General features: G+C 40.6%; 1 pseudogene across 1 annotated transcript; it reads left to right on the forward strand.

Moving 5' to 3' along the window:
- Window positions 1–340: 340 nt before the first annotated feature.
- Window positions 341–1,661, forward strand: LOC307096329 (large ribosomal subunit protein uL4-like; annotated as a pseudogene). The gene has a single exon. The product of its transcript is annotated as a large ribosomal subunit protein uL4-like (transcript).
- Window positions 1,662–14,903: the final 13,242 nt, after the last annotated feature.

The following is a 14,903-nucleotide window of genomic DNA, read 5'->3' on the forward strand; positions in this document are numbered from 1 at the left end:
CTAAATGTCCACCAGCAGAAAATGGATAAAAAAGTGGTGCATATATACAATGGAATATGATTCAGCCATACAAAATAATGAAATCTTGCCATCTGTGACAACATGGATGGGCCTAGAGGGTATTGAACTGAGTGAAATAAATCAGACAAAGACAAATATCAGAAGATTTCACTTATAGGTGGAATCTAAAATCAAACAAAAACAAACAAGCAGAACAGAAATAGACTCATATATACAGAAAACATTTTGACCGTAGCCAGACAGGAGGAGGTTGGGGGGGTGAGTGAAAAAGTGAAGGTATTAAGAAGTACAAATTGCTTTTCCTGTGGGAGCCGCCAGGTAGAGAGGAGTGTGGCCTTCTCCTCTCTCTGCCATGGCGTGTGCTCATCCACTGATACCTGTGTACTCTGAAAAAGGGGAAACATCTGGCAAAAATGTCACTTTGCCTGCTGTGTTCAAGGCTCCCATTCCACCAGATATTGTGAACTTTGTTCACACCAACTTGCGCAAAAACAATAGACAGCCCTATGCTGTCAGTGAATTGGCAGGTCATCAAACCAGTGCCGAGTCCTGGGGTACTGGCAGAGCTGTGGCTCGAATTCCCAAAGTCCGAGGTGATGGAACTCATCATTCTGGCCAGGGTGCTTTTGGAAATATGTGTCGTGGGGACCGCATGTTTGCACCAACCAAAACCTGGCGCCGTTGGCACCGCAGAGTAAACACAACACAGAAACGATAGGCCATCTGCTTTGCCCTAGCTGTCTCGGCCTTACCAGCACTGGTCATGTCTAAAGGTCACCGTATTGAGGAAGTTCCTGAACTTCCTTTGGTGGTTGAAGATAAAATTGAAGGCTACAAGAAAACCAGGGAGGCTGTTTTGCTTCTTAAGAAACTTAAGGCCTGGAATGATATAAAAAAAAAGTCTATGCCTCTCAGCGAATGAGGGCTGGCAAGGGCAAAATGAGAAACTGTCGTCGTATCCAGCGCAGGGGACCTTGTATCATCTATAATGAGGACAACGGTATCATCAAAGCCTTCCAGAAACATCCCTGGAATTACTCTGCTTAATGTCAGCAAACTGAACATTTTGAAACTTGCACCTGGAAGGCATGTGGGCCATTTCTGCATTTGGACTGAAAGTGCTTTTCAAAGTAAGTTGGATGAGCTGTATGGCACTTGGCGTGAAGCTGCTTCCCTCAAGAGTAACTACAACCTTCCCAGGCACAAGATGCTCAATACAGACCTTAGCAGAATCTTGAAAAGCCCAGAGATCCAAAGAGCCCTCCGAACACCACATAAGTAGATTCACCGCAGAGTCCTGAAGAAGAACCCACTGAAAACTCTGAGGATCATGTTGAAACTAAACCCATATGCAAAGACCATGCGCCGGAACACCATTCTTTGCCAGGCCAAGAACCACAAGCTTCAGGTGGATAAAGAAGCAGCAGCACTAGAAGCCAAATCAGATGAGAAGGGGGTTCCAGGCAAGAAACCTGTGGTAGGGAAGAAAGGAAAGAAGGCTGTTGGCCTTAAGCAGCAGAAGAAGCCTTTGGTGTGGAAAAAGGCTGCAGCTACCAAGAAACCAGCAGCTGAGAAGAAGCCCGCAGAAAAGAAACCCACCACAGAAGAAAAGAAGCCTGTGGCATAAACTTAAATTTGTTTATTCCATAACGGTCAAATCACTTTGAACAGCTAATTTTGAATAAAAATATGATCAAAGGCAAAAAAAGAAATACAAATTGCTAATTACAGGATAGTCATGGGGATGTAAAGTACAGAATCGGAAATATAGTCAATAATATTGTAATAACTATACATGGTGTCAGATGGGTACTAGATTTATAGGGGTAATCACTTCATAAGTTATATGTGTCTAATCATTGGGCTGTACACCTAAAACTAATATAGTGTTGATAGGGTTGTACACCAATTATAATCTAAAAATAAAAAATAAAAAATTGGTGTTTGTGGGATTAAAAAAAATAGTTATACCTTATCCCCAAGGCTGGAAGTGGAGCAGTTGTCAGCCTATTCTTTACTCTCTCTGTTGCTTCTAGAACATTGTTCTTTTGCCAATTCTCTAGAATCTTGTGTTATCCTATTCCCAGCTGTCTTGCTGTATCTAGCAAGAATTTTGGTCATTATGCCATGAACTTTGCTTTTTCAAGGCCACTGGCTGTGTCTTTTCCAATAACTCAATAGCAGTAGTAATAGTAGTAGTAGTAGTAGTAATAATAATAATAATAATAATAACTCACTTTTATTGACAGATTATTATATGCCAGGCACTGCACTAAGCATTTCATGTATATAAGCTTCCTCAGTCTACAACAACCCTGTGGAGTGGGCAAAACAATGTATGTAGTCCCTGGCACAGAGTAAGCTCAATCAATAATTGCTAGTTCTTATTATGAATATTATTTCTCAGAAGGTCTGCAAAATATAAAACCTTCATAGAAGGGATGGAAAATCTTGTATATACTAAGAGCAACTGTTCTAAAGGATGCAAATTAGTTTCTGAAAATATTTAACTAGGTGTGTGTGGGTTTTTTTGTTTTGTTTTGTTTTTTTATTTCAGAGGGGAAGGAAGAGGGAGAGAGAGACAGAAACATCAATGATGAGAGAGAATCATTGATCGGCTGCCTCCTGCATGCCCCTTACTGAGGATCAAGCCCGCAACCCAGGCATGTGCCCTTGACTGGAATTGAACCTGGGACCCTTCAGTCCACAGGCCGACACTCTATCCACTGAGCCAAACCAGCTAGGGCTTAACTAGGTTTTATGGGCAAGAGAGATAAGAACTCCTACTCACTTGTTTTTTTACAATAAAAGGTAAAACTGTTTGATAAACAAAAATGAATAAAGAAAACTTTGCTTCCATTTTGTGTCTAAAGGGAAAGAGAATCCAAAGGAAGGAAATGACTCAAAGAAAGGAGAACTTGAATTAGATGGGAGACAGAGCAGAGAGGAGAGAGTTCTAGATCTGAGCAACTCTGAGAAGTTTACAGGAAAGTATAGATCTTTCCCTTTACTGAAATTTCAAGAAGTCCATAGTCTCTCTGAAGCCCATCTCTGGCACTCAGCAAGTTTGACCAACCCAAGATCAGCAACCCCACACCTTCACTAACTTCCTCTCAAACTTAATCTCACTCAGCCCAAAGGTGGTGCAGAATCCATCACTTGTCTCATTGCTACCATCTACCCAATGCCTCCCATTGAAAATTAGGTCTCTGTGCAAAGTATCTCTCCCATATCAGGACACTGTGTCCTGCCTTTTAACATCCAGAGGTCTCTTGAATTCACACAACATTCATATTAGACTCGACTTGAAAAAATTGTCTGTGTATGTGTGTGGTTCAATATGGGGGAGAAGGGTAAGAACTCAGAAAATTGCTTCTTCAAGTCATACTAAATTAAGTCCATGGTCACATGCAAATGATAAGTCCAAGATTTCTTATCTTTGCACTATGGTATAAAAGTAGCTTCTCTTACTTATTCATGATCTTTCTCTATGGCAGTATAAATAGAATTATTTTTCCCTGACAACCTCTATTGTCAATTCAAGGCTTTGGCACACTAATCTATTTTACTTCTCTAAGAAAGCCTAATACTATGATACATTATAAGATTTTTAGGGACTCTAAGCACTAGAATTCAAGTGTTCTTGCAACCTACTGATGGAGAATGGAAACACATGGATATTTATCACCAGTATGTGTAAAATGAATATTAGCAATCAGAAGTTCAAGGTCATAAACTGTTACATGGGAAGCCATTGCCTTAATACATTGTGCCTGTGCAATATTCATGATAAAAGGTGAAACTTCTTTTAAAATTAAATCTCTTTATCAGTCAGAAGGGGCATCTGCTGGGCCAGTAATTTTCTGGAATGAATGAAATTTGACACCTGTCACAAGGACTATTCCCTGTTAGGCCTTTTAAATTAGAAAAGGTTAATTATATCAATGGAAAAATATCCTCGAGTGAGGATTAGCCAAAAAGTAATAAAATAAAATATAAATGGGGAAAAAAGAAAAAGTTAATTTTGCATGTCTGGTTATAATGACTTCATCAAGGTTTCTTGTAAAATCTTATTAGAAGGCAAATATCTAATTGTTGGCATGATAGAGATCACCACAGTGTATTCTACAGTGGGGTTGGTCTGCCTAAACTGAAAGATGAGCAAATGTGGTGGTTGGTAATGAAGAGTAGTGAGTTGACATTAAAGAGTTTAGAAAGTTGGCATTAATCAAGCACACATTACCATAGCTTATTCTTTGAATCTAAAGAATGCTAAAAATGAGCATCTTGGAGTTTTCCAACTTTAGGCATGATCTATACCAGTCTTATTTAGACTATATCAGGGTATTATTTTGTTTTTCAACACATTAATTTAATAATTGAGATTAAAAATTATAAGACTCTAAGTGTTGCTTCCATTTGCAAAATTACAGGAATGTTGGGACACTGCTCCAGATGATATGGTTCCCATGGCCCATCAGCTTGCAACCAATGTTGGCACGTTCTTCATTTGCCTACCCCCTCGCCAGCTGCTCAGTTGGCTACTACATTCAACTTTGGCCTTGTCTCTACAACATACATGAATGGGCCTCCCTTCAATGGTTTTGTTAATAGTTTTCAGCATCTGCTCACTTCCAAGCGTCAAGTACTAAATCCAGAGAGGTGCTGGCATATGGCTGCATTGTTTTACTTGTAGAAAATGAAAAACACAGGAATGTGCCCTCAACTACTGAACTTTAAACTTCCAACCACTGCTGGCTTAAAACAAACAAAAAACTCGAAGAGCCCCTTTTGTTTGAGTGTGTGTGTGTGTGTGTGTGTGTGTGTGTGCGCACGCATGTCTGTGTGTCCACACACATTTATTTTAAATGCATAGAAAAGATTTGAAAGTATTCACATCAAATACACATCAATATGTTCATGGTTACCCATGATGACTGGGATTAGGAGTGAAGATGTGAGGAACTTTCTATACTATATAGGTCTTGTTTGAAAAATTTTGCAATTATACAATCCTTTTATTATTAAAAACAAAAAATTTAAAATATATAGCTAAGCATAGAAAAAGTTGATAAGGGCTCACATCTATGTGTTTAGAATTGTTACCTCTGGAGGATAAGATTAAAGAAGACTTTTGCCTCTATAGATTATATATTTTTAAGTGTTAAATGATTTTATTATGGGCATGTTTTCTCTTTTATATGTAAATCTGTGGCATTTTAAAATTAAACTTTTATATTACATTTTTAAAAACATAGTTACAGAAAAATGTTCTAGACTTCATGAATTGTGTTAATGTCTATAACTTGCAAGTACTCATTTGGTACTCCCATGTTCTAGTGATATGATTTTTAGTCTAACAATTTGCATTTTGTCTTCCCATCATCTTGAAGGATTTAGGGATATAAAGAAATAGTAGTTATATGAGTCTTGTCCTGATTGGAGAAAGTTGAGTGAAGCATAAACTTCCTGTGCATTCTGTAGAATGTAAGCTTCACAAAGTGCAAGATCTTGTCTGGTTTGTTCAGCACCATATCCCCAAAGGCTTGCATTATTGCTTGGCATATCATAAGTATTCAATAAATATTTGTTGAATTACTAAATCAATGTTCAAATCCAAAGACAAAATGAGCCTCTCGGAGATCTATATAGTGAAAGAGCAGGGGGGTCTGCCATGTAGGTGGCAAGAGAAGAGAAGAGGATCATGGTTTAATGAAAAAAAAAAAAACACTGATCTAAGATCTAAGAAACCTGGGTCTAACTGACATGATGAGTGGCCTTGGACAGGTCTTTTTTTTTTTTTTTTTTTGCCTCTAAAATCTTAATGTCCTCATTTGTAAAGTGGGGGTATTAGAATAAATCTATAGCATTCAAACTGTTTATGGCAATAGATCCATATTATTTAAAAGAAACACAAGAGCATGTAAAATAATTATAAATGTAAAAATTTATATAGCTGTCTGATGTTCACCTTGTGTTAATGATGGTTATTTGAAGGATTTTTTATTTCCTTTTACTTTTCTCAATTATTTGAATATTTAATAAGGATTATGTATCATTTATACAAAAACACACATCATTATACTATTTTAGAGTGATGAGCAGCCTATGAAAATAAAACATACAAAAGAAATATTACAATTACCTAAAAGGATTGCAAGGGAAGCCTACGGGTTACAATCCCTTCTGGTAAGATCAAGTATCCTCCAGACTTCCCAGCTCTCTGAAAAAAAAAACAAAGGTAGCCCAGTGTTCTACATGCTCATGGTGAGACCACCATTCCACTCCACCCTATAAACCCCATTATCAATGACTATGAATTGACACAACTCATCAGTCCCAAGAAGATGCTAGATTTAAAAATGACCATCATTTGCCTCCCAGTCAAGAGATCATAAGGACTTATCATGCTCTAAATGCCTGTTACTTCAGTCATCACAAAAAGTTCAAACTACCTATATAATATACTAGAGGCCCAGTGCATGAAAATTCATGCACTGGAGGGGGGAGGGGTCCCTCAGCCCAGCCTGCCCCCTCTCACAGTCCGGGAGCTCTCAGGGGTAGGAAGCAGCCCAGCAATCAGGGTAAGGCAACGCCCCATCACACCTCTGCTGCTGCCACTGCCGGCAGCGCAAGCCTTGTCTGGCCCTGGTTAACTGAGCCTCAGGCAGCCCTGGGCGTCCGGGCAGCCACCATCTGAGGCTTGCCTGTGCCTCAGGCTGGCCCTAGGCAGCTGGGGGGCTGAGGGGACTGGGTGCCACCATCTTGTGGCTGTAGGCACCACCATCTTTGAGGGTGTGACAGTAAATTAGCATATTCCCTCCTTATTGGCTGTGGGCTCCACCATCTTTGCAACGGCGTGAGGGTCAATTAGCGTATTCCCTCTTTATTAGATAGGATTATTACTCACATTCTTTTCCATGTGGATATCAATTCCTACATCCCCTAATCTGTCTCAATCCACCACCCCTCCCCAACCCTCTCAAACCCTTCTGTTCTGCTCTATGTAAAGCCCCCAACTTCCTTAACTTCTCTAAAATTTTCCTTGAACTTCTTGCTTTATCAAAATATTGGGTACCCTCTGAGAACACTGCTTTCTTTTTTAAAAAAATATATTTTATTGATTTTTTACACAGAGGAAGGGAAAGGAATAGAGAGTTAGAAACATCGATGAGAGAGAAACATCGACCAGCTGCCTCCTACACACCCCCCACAGGGGATGTGCCCGCAACCAAGGTACATGCCCTTGACTGGAATCGAACCCGGGACCCTTCAGTCCGCAGACCGACATTTTATCCACTGAGCCAAACCGGTTTCGGCGAACACTGCTTTCTGTACAGCCCTCTCAAGTGGTAGCTTTTTTTCTCATACCCAATGAACCATTGGGCCCAGAGGTGGGGTATGTGTCCATGCTCCTCCTTGCCACTTCTTGTCTGTAGGTCCTCCCTAAACCCCCAGTCCCAGCTCCGTTCAATCACTTTACTATGAGATTATATCACCTACTACTCCTTATTGTAGTCATCTACCCTTGTCTTGTTGATGATTTCAACTCATGGCTCATTCTTTTTCAAAACTGCTCATGTCATCACTCTTGGAGACTTCAATATCTATGTGAAATCTACACACATACTACATACATATAGGGTATCCCTCAAAAATGTATACACACACTTTGAATGATTATAAAGGCAGTGCTTATTAAAATACATTTCATTTTCAAAATTGATCTATCAGCTGTTAAATTGTGTATATATTTTTGGGATACCTTTTACATTGCCTACATTATAAACAATCTATGTAATACTCTGGCATTTCAGTTGTTTGACTTCTAGTCCAAAGATATTGTTCTTTTACCAACATCAGTCACCCACACTCATGCTCATTTCCTAGACCTTGTCATTACAAATTACTACACTACCTTAAAACTCTCCATTTTGAGCACCCCACTCTTCCTTCTTTCTAATTCCCAAAAATATGTCCACTCCAACAATTCTCTAATCCCTAACCATTGTGTTTTTTGCTTTTCATCACCCCCCACATATCCTCATTTTTATGTTTATCCAATTTAGATTCCATGGTCCTTTATTATAATCACTCCTTGGCATAGTTCTTCAACATCTCAACTTCCTGTCCCACCATCATATTACCTGAAAAATCCTTAACCAAGGTTAAATTCGACTTTCCATCTTCTCTACATCTGCATCCCAGCAACTGATCCTAGCTGACACAAGTTTCATTTTAAGCTTTACAACCTCTAATTGTAAGCGAACTTTCATGGCTCCTAGAAATCACTTCCATATTTTTGTCTTTAGCTCTGAACTTTTTCCAGAATTCCAGGCTCATTTGTCTAACTGCCAACTCTTCTGAACATTTTTACTTGAATGTCTAATAAGCATCTCAAAGTTAACTTGTCCCAAATCAAACCATGGTTGTCCCCTAATTCTGCTCTTCTTCTACATTTACCACCTCAGTTGTTAATAACTTCATCATTCCAGTTGTTTAAGCCAAACACCTTGAAGTCATCTTTGATTCTTATCTTTATCTTGGGCCTCACCAGTATTCATGAGTACACTTTTACCTTCAACTTATATTCATAATCAGATCACTTCTCACTATCACTATCACTATTGCTGCCACCATGGCCAAAGTTCCCCTTATCTCTTGCATGGATTACTATAATATCCTCTGTTATGTGTTAAATGTGTCCCCCAAAAATATATGTTAAAGTCCTAACCCCAGTACCTCAGAATGTGACCTTAGTTGAAAATAGTCATTGCAGATGTAATTAGATAAGTCCAGATGAAGTCATGAACACTGAAGTAAGATGAACACTTAATCAAATATAACAGGTCCTTAGATGAAGAGAAAGACACAGAGAAGAGATGGCCATGTGAAGAAAGAGACAAAGAGAAAGCCATGACAACAGAGGCACAGATTGAAGTGTTGCAGTTGCAAAGCCAAGGAATTCCAAGAATCAATAGCCACCACTAGGAGCTAGGAAGAGGCCAGGAAGGATTCTACACAGAGGCTGGAGGGAGAATAGCACTGCTAACACTTTGATTTCATAACTTCAGTTTTTGGTTCTGTAAGATAATAAATTTTTATTGCTTTAAATTACCCAATGTGTGGTATTTGTTATGGTCCTAGGAAACTAATATACCTCGAAACTGGCTTCTACCCTTGACGACCCACTGCCTAATTTCAACACAACAGCCAGAATGATCCTGTTAAACTTTTGAGTCAGATTGTGTCTCTTATTTGTTCAAAACCCTGTGATAGCTCCACTTTTCATTCAGATTGAAAGCCTTACAAAGATCTGTAAGTCCTTCTAAAATCCAGTGCCCTGCCCTGACTGGTTTGGCTCAGTGGACAGAGCATTGGCCTGCGGACTGAAGGGTCCCAGGTTCGATTCCGGTCAAGGGCACGTACCTTGGTTGCGGGCACATCCCCAGTTGGGGGTGTGCAGGAGGCAGCTGATTGATGTTTCTCTCATCAATGTTTCTAACTCTCTATCCCTCTCCCTTCCTCTCTGTAAAGAAATCAATAAAAATATTTTAAAATCCAGTGCCCTTTTATTAACCTGGTCCCTTCTATTACTCTCCCCCTCACACAAACTACTTCAGCCACACTGGCCTACTTTACTGGCCCTCAAACTTCCACACAGGATTCCATCATGTATTTTAACTCAGTGTTCTAGGTTGTGATATGAGCATGTGCCAAGTGCAAATTCCTGATGGCTTGCTTTCCCTTAAGCTAAATGTGGCCCATATGCAGTTTTTTGCTCACTAACTTATACAACTTTACATAAACAGATGCATATAGAATGTGATTGGGGGTAAGCATAAGCATAGTATTACAGGCTACCTATTTGTGAAGGCCATAAAGTTTAACGGTTAAGTAAATAAGACTTAGAGTCCAACAGACCTAAGTTAAGTGATCAAATCACTTAAAGGTGAAAAAACAAAAATGACCTATCTGATTTTAATGTTTAAAAATCACCCTCTGGCCCACCAACTGTGGTGGCTCAGTGGATTGAACGTCGGTCATCCCATGGACCAGGAGGTCCTGGATTTGATTCCCAGTTGGGGCACATGCCAAGGTTCCAGGTTTGATCCCCAGTAGAGAGTGTGCAGGAGGCAGTCAATCAATGATTCTTTATCATCATTGATGTTTCTATCTCTCTCTCTCCCTCTCCCTTCCTCTCTGAAATCAATAAAAATATATTTTACATACATACATACATACATAAATAAAAATCACCGCCTACAGTATGGAGGTTCCTCAAAAAATTAAAAATGAAACTGCCTTATGACCCACCAATTCCACTTCTGGGTATATACCCAAAGAAACCCAAAACACTAAATTCAAAAGAATATATGCACCCCTATGTGCATTGCAGCATTATTTATAATAGCCAACATTTAGAAGCAACCCAAGTGCCCAACAATAGATGAATAGATAAAGAGGAAGTGGTACATTTATACAATGGAATATTACTTGGCCACAATAAGAATGAAATCTCACTATTTGCAACAGTATGGATGGAACTAGATAGTATTATACTAAGTACTAGAGGCCCGGTGCATGAAATTCATGCACGGGGTGGGGTCTCTTAGCCGGCCTGCATCCTCTCCAATACAGGACCCCTCGGGGGATGTCCAACTGCTTCTCGCAATCTGGGACCACTGGCTCCTAACCGCTCGCCTGCCTTCCTGCCTGATCACCCCTAACTGCTCCCCTACTGGCCTGATTGCCCCTAACTGTTCCCCTGCTGGCCTGATTGCCCCTAACCACCTCTGCCTTGTCCCACACCAGGGACCCAGGATTCCATCCTCTGGCTGGTCGCAGGCACCCCGGGACCTGGGCTTCCCTCCCTCTGGCCAGCTGCAGGCACCCAGGACCCGGGCTGGCTTCACCTAGGCTGGCCGCAGCCGCAGGGGACCGTGGGCGGGCGGCTTTGCCCAGGCCGCAGCCGCAGGTGCTGGTGCCCGGGACTGAAGGGCGGGCGGCTTGTCCCTCTCCCGGGCCACAGCCTGGCTGGTCCCCATTCCTCTCTCACGAGCTCATTTGTGCCTGGCTGGTCCCCATTCCTCTCTCCCCAGTGTTGAGTGTCTCAGCCATTACAGCATGATGGTGTAAGGGCATGATGACCATTTGCTCTTTATTATATAGGATAATAAGTCAGTCAGAGAAAGACAAATATCATATGATTTCACTTAAATGTTTTATCTAAAGAACAAAATAAACAAACAAAATTTAAACAAAATCATAGATACAGATCACAGACTGATGGATGCCAGAGAGGAAGGGGTTTGGGAGACTGAGTGAAAAAGGTGAAAGAATTAAGAAGTACAAATTAGTAGTTACAAAATAGTCATGGGAATGTAAAGTACAGCATAGGAAATATCTATATATATAAAAGCCTAAGCTACTGTTATGACCCGTCAACCGAATGACCAGTCAACTGGTCACTATGACACACTGACCACCAGGTTGCAGACGCTCAATGTAGGAGCTGCCCCCTGGTGGTCAGTGTGCTCCCACAGCCAACCTCCCACAGCTGGCCAACCTCCCTCAGTCCCTCCCCCCGGCCGGCCAGCCAGCCAGCCCGGATCGGGACTGGGTGAGATGGCCCCCAATCAGCCCCAATCACCAGCCAAACCGAGGGACCCCACCCATGCGTGAATTTGTACACCAGGCCTCTAGTAGTCAATAATATTGTAATAACTAATGTATGGTGCCAGGTGAGTATTGGAAATATCAGGAGGAACACTTTGTAAAGTATGTGATTGTCTAACCAATATGTTATATATCTGAAACTAATCCTATATAATAAAGAGCTAATATGCTAATTAGACCGGATGGCGGAATGACCTTCCAGAACAACAAGTGGGTGGTGGGCAGGGCTGCAAGGCAGCTGGGGCTGCGAGGGCTGCAAGGTCTGAGGCAGCCGGAGCTGCGAGGGCCTACTCTTGCACGAATTTTGTGTATCGGGCCTCTAGTACAATATAATCTTGAATGTAAACTATAATTGAAAAATAAATTCTTTTTAAAATCACCCCCTGAGCCTCTGTTCCCTTACCTACAAAGTGGGAAAGTAACAATGTTAACCACACTATTAAATCCAATGATGAATGCAAAGTGTTTGCAACATAGTATGCATTCAGCAAATATCAGCTATGATTATTAATCAATGAAATTTAAAAGAAGTTTAAATATGAGTATTGAGATACCAAGAGTAATTCTTTTGAGGTATACCCAGAATAAACTAGCTTGGCATTTGAGTGTACACATTGTCCTTTAGTGCAAGTTTGGGCTTTAAAACTTAAAATTCACACCAAACATTTATGGAACCCTAGGACTTCACTAAATACTGATAGGAAACAATGTTGTTTGTGTAGGTCTCTCTCACTGCTGACAATCTCCACCTCCATGCCTCAACGATGTATTCATCATAGCAACAGTGAATTGGCACAGTCTTGGGTCTGGCAAAGAGTTTGCTTCATGGCCAAAGATCTGCCAGCAAACACTGCCACCCCAAAACACATCCTCAAATAAACCCAGATCCTACCCTCCTCCCACACACCCCAATATCAAGATTAATTTGGCTTTCGAACAAGGAAAAAATCCTTTACCTTTTTCTCAAAACTATCAAACTCACAAAATAAAACTCTTAATCTATAAAAATAAAACCCAGTCTCATAACTCCAAAAGGAGGGTGACATATCTAGGACAGGACCACTGACAGGGTAGCTCTGACAATTCCACCTCTTTGGAAGTGTGAGGAAATTGTAGGGAGAAACTACAGAACCTCAAAAGGGTTTGTACTACTACCTAGGACAAAGAGGTAGAATTAAACTTAGAGAAAATCCAATCTTTTGAAAGCCACTATGTACACAACAGTAAATTCCACAGCTTATTATTCTAAAAGTAAAGTAAGTAGATATAAGATAAATTAAAATGATACGGTGTTTTAAATGAAGGATGCAAGTTTATTTGAAGCCATTTTTTTAAGATTTCAAAAACGTTATAGTATTTTCAGAACTTTGTATGGTCTTTGATAAGAGTGCGCCCTCTAGTGACTATAGCAACAACTTACAAATGAACAGGTACCTTAAATCTAATACACTAACTTGAGTAATTTCAACTTTTCCTGTAAAGTTGAAAAAAAGAAAACCCACCGAACTCACCTCAAGGTTTGAAGTCCCTTTCAGAGAAGATCTTTTAGTGTCTTCCCGTGTTTGTTTTATATATAACTAGAGGCCCAGTGCACGAAATTCGTGCACTCGGGGAGGTCCCTCAGCCCAGCCTGCACCCTCTCACAGTCCGGAGCCCTCATGGGATGTCTGACTGACAGCTTAGGACCTCTCCTCATGGGGAGCGGGCCTAAGCCGGAAGTCAGACATCCTTAGTGCTGCCCTGGAGGTGGGAGAGGCTCCCGCCACCGCTGCTGCGCTCGCCATCCATGAGCCCTACTCAGGGCTTCTGGCTGAGCAGTGCTCTCCCTGTGAAAGTGCACTGACCACCAGGGGGCAGCTCCTGTGTTGAGCGTCTACCCCCTGGTGGTCAGTGCGGGTCATAGCAACCAGTTGTTCTGTTGTTTAGTTGATTTGCATATTAGCCTTTTATTATATAGGATGTTCAAAGTTTTTAGCTATACTTAGTAAGAGGAATAGGGAAAAGTATATCTATTCTATCTTTCCAGTAGTAGAAATTAGTATTTAGAAGTAAGGTGCTATTGTAAAAAAAAAAAAACAGAAAAACCTAAAGCAGGTGCACTAACTTTGGGATTGAGTGATGGTTGGAGGCTAGAGAAGTGGCAAGAAAACTATTAGTGAAGGCTGGAAAATGGTTGAATAAACCGTAGTAGAAGCTGTAAAAAGTGATGAGGAAACTGCAATAGAAGACTGGAAAATTGGCATTCCATGTCGTGACTCACAAAACTGTCACATGCAATAACTTGGAATATGGAAAATAATGTACCTAATGAACTTATGTATGTGGCAAAGAAGAACGTCTGGTCATGCAGAATGTTGATAGGGCCATTTGACTTTTAGCTGCAATTCATAATGTACAGAAGAGAGAGGTACTCAGCAGAATATGCAAGCAGAATTTTTGAGGAAATATAGAGGATCCAGAATTTTCTAGATCAGATAATGAAACTGTTTCACATCTCTAGTTTTCCAAGCCAGCAAAAATTAAGAGTGTAACTGTACTAAGATAATTTGTGAAAACACCAGAAAGATATCACTTACTGTTGAATAGGCCCTTTTAGATAGACAAAGGACATTGTCCCACAACCCTTGGTATGCTACCCAAAGTAGAGAAGCCCATATTAACAAGAGTTATGGGTATAACTTTAGTCCAATGTAGTGGACTCAATAAGATTCATATAAAACCCACAAAGTTTTTGAGAAATGAACTAGCAAAACTCCTTAAAATTGACCTAAGAAGAACTGAGATTGCTCAATTTGCAAATTTTCCCTGAGCCCCCAGATTTCTGTAGACAGGGAGCAGGCTGAGAAAGCCACTCATCTGCAAACACAGGCCATTTCTTATAGAAAAGAATGGCCTATAGGGCCAACTCAAGAATCCAGAGGATGGAAATAAGACCTATGGATAACAAGGGACAAGGAAACCACTCTCAGGGAGAAGAATCAGGATCTAATCAATAATTTCTCTGCTGCAATAATAGGGAGGGGTCCTATTTCCAGGTGGATTCCAAAGTTGTTATGGGCCAATACCTCTTTTGTACCTCCATTTTAAAATGGAAGTGTTTATTACAGTTATCCTGTGCCTGTATCACCATTATACTGTATATTGCAGAGTGGTGCAGATAACTTGTATGGAAAATTGTATTTTTCCAAAGATGGGCACACCAA

This window comes from Cnephaeus nilssonii, assembly GCF_951640355.1.
Source record: "Cnephaeus nilssonii genome assembly, chromosome: X".
NCBI classification, from domain to species: domain Eukaryota; kingdom Metazoa; phylum Chordata; class Mammalia; order Chiroptera; family Vespertilionidae; genus Cnephaeus; species Cnephaeus nilssonii.